This window comes from Theropithecus gelada, chromosome 20 (genome assembly GCF_003255815.1).
Source record: "Theropithecus gelada isolate Dixy chromosome 20, Tgel_1.0, whole genome shotgun sequence".
Classification (NCBI taxonomy): Eukaryota; Metazoa; Chordata; class Mammalia; order Primates; family Cercopithecidae; genus Theropithecus; species Theropithecus gelada.
In genome coordinates, this window is record NC_037688.1 from 20697404 (window position 1) to 20700255 (window position 2852).

Below are 2852 nucleotides of genomic sequence, written 5' to 3' on the forward strand. Positions count from 1 at the left end.
AATTAGCTAAGCATGGTGGCACACGCCTTTAGTCCTAGCTACTTGGGAGGCTGAGGCAGGAGGATCATTTGAGCTTGGGATGCGGTGGTTTCAGTGAGCCAAGACAGTGCCATTGCATTCTAGCATGGCCAACAGAGGGAGGTGAGAACCTGTCTTAAAAAAAAAAAAGAAAAAAAAAAGATTTATTAAATTATTATTATCTCCTATTGACAAGGAAACTTAGATTTATAAATAATATAAAGCACCCGTGGAAAGAAAGGAAAAGAAGTGGGCTGCGTGAAGGCTTGAGAAACAAGGATCTTTTACCAGGAAAATTTCCGTGGGGCACAATATTCAGAATGATTAGCCCCTCCCCACTTAATTTGAATCTGTAGGTCCTACTTGTGAAAATATAATTATTAGAGAAGAATATTTGATAGGACTAACTGAAGCCACCTGCCAACATTGGTCAGGTGGGGTTGGATTACCTTAATTGACAGCCCTGAAGATAGTAACAAATGAGGGAAGGGAAAAACACAAAAGAGCAAAAGAGAAAAAATGAAATTCTAAATGAGACCTCTGAACAGCTACCAATCATTTATATAAGATAGTACCTGTTACCATTTTTGGATGAAGTAGAAAAACTCTCAGGTGATTGTCTATTTCATTGTATGTTATCAAAACGACTTCTCTTTTCTCCAACCACAGATAAATTTTAATGTTTCTTTCACTCTGTCATCCTAAGACCAATTTCATATACAGAGATATGGGGAAAATGTCCTTTCAACAAATAATATGCATTGCTGTCTATGTTTAACAATTCCAATGACAACAAAAAGCACAGAACCCAGGTTCGCCAGGGCTGTAGATTACAGCAACTGCTTTTTGCTATATTGCAGATTAAATCCATGTCTTTAAGGAGGTCCCTTAGTCACCTTCAAACCTCCATTTCCTCACCCATAAAATGAAAGTAATAATAGCCCTTTACTCAGTACCGGCAGAAGAGCCAATGCATGTGAAGTAATTAGCACTTTGCCTAGTACATAACGTCCCACTGGTATCTATAAAACTATCTGGACAGCATGAAAGAAAGCAAGGCACTTAATCTTGGGGAAACCTCAGCTCAATGCATTGATCCAAATTAAGCAATGATTTGGGCTGAAAATCAATATTTGAAGCAAAAACTCAGAATACTTTATTTTTTTTGACTCCTGTGTCTATTGCATACAAGTCTTGTGAATTAGTATAAGACTATCAGCATTCATATACATCGTTTCAGCCAAGGCATAGTCAAAATGTCAAAGCCTCTGTATAATTGTATATAGCCTGTTAAGTAAAGCAGTGCCAGGTATCATTAATAGCCATCAATGAAGAAAAAGGTTGTTACAAACTAACATCCCCAGGGAAACATGCTGTAAAACAGAGTGTCAAGAAGCCCTATAAATAATCTATATTAACTACATCTTCACCTAAGTCAGAGAGCAGCCCAACCTTACTATAAATTACATCAAAAAACCCCATCCCCAAAACAGAAAGGCTATAATCGCTTCTCATGTGCTAATATATTACTAGATATTAATTTGTCAAGTTTAGGGTGGAGTAATAATTTAAATGGGTGAGAAAAACAGTTACCTTGCTTAATTAAAATGTAGAATAAATATTCCCTGAAGACAGTCTGACCCTCTTTCTTTGTTCCCTGTTTTCATTCCAAAATCCCTCCAAAATCCAGGATCCTGCATTGTGTCTGAAATGGTGATCTCTGGTGATCTCAGTAGCATTAAACAAATTCTTCCTGAAATGAATGGGCTTATCCTCAGAAACATCCCAGATCAGTGTTTGGGGAAAATGAAATTTTGTTATCAAGATGTATCTAAATCTGACACTGAAATGTATACCTTTTTGGAAAGGTTTCTTGTTCTATTTGGGTTGAAAAATCAGTTTCCATGTTGAATAATAATGTTGAAAAGAGCAAACTCTGGTAAAAGGGAGACCTGGAAGTACACTGTTAAACTGCTTCCAGTAATGAGAGAAATACAGAAGCACTTTGAGACTTTTAAGTCTTTCTCCTCTTCTGCACCATTAAATCTCCAAAGTGCCTAAAATTGTTAGATCTCCTAAACACTGTGAATATAAATGGTCGTTGAGGACTGGAGAGGTAGAAACTGTTTTTTTTTTTTTCTCTGCTGAGTAATTATATCAGTGGAGAAGTTTAGAAATGCAAATAAACCTCTCTCCTGCTTATATGTGTCTGTTTCTGTGTGCACAGTGTTTTTACCTATAACCCTTGCAACAAGGTCTGGCATTTCCAAAAACAAGAATGTTATTCTCAATTGGTTTCAGACGTGGTATAATATTTTTGGTTGTTTGAAAAAAACTGTCACTTGGGCTGAAGTTTTTCTTTCTAGTATCAGTGATATCGAGAAACGTCCTAACAACGAATAGTATTCATTGCTGTCTATGTTTAACAACACTGAAAATTACAACAGAAAGCACAGGACCCAGCTCCAATTATCAGAGAAAACTCTTGATTGAACAGAAGTCATCTAAAAATATACTTAGTTATTTAAAGAATGAAAGGCTTCGTTTACCTCTTTGAGTAGCTAGACAGCAGTACTATTTCCTATGTATGGCCTTACATATGTAATGAGTAATTACATGTGGTTTTAGGAACAAAATCACTAACCTCAACCTAAAAAGGAACATTTTTTTACCTTGATATTGTCAAAACTTGTTCCCAGTCTCATTGATGTATTTTAATTCAATTTAACACAACACATCTAATATCACTCATTTTTTTAAGATTAATAATATTTCCTCCCTAAATTGTTAACTTTAAGTTTACTGTTTATTCTTCATGGCATCTGACAACATGC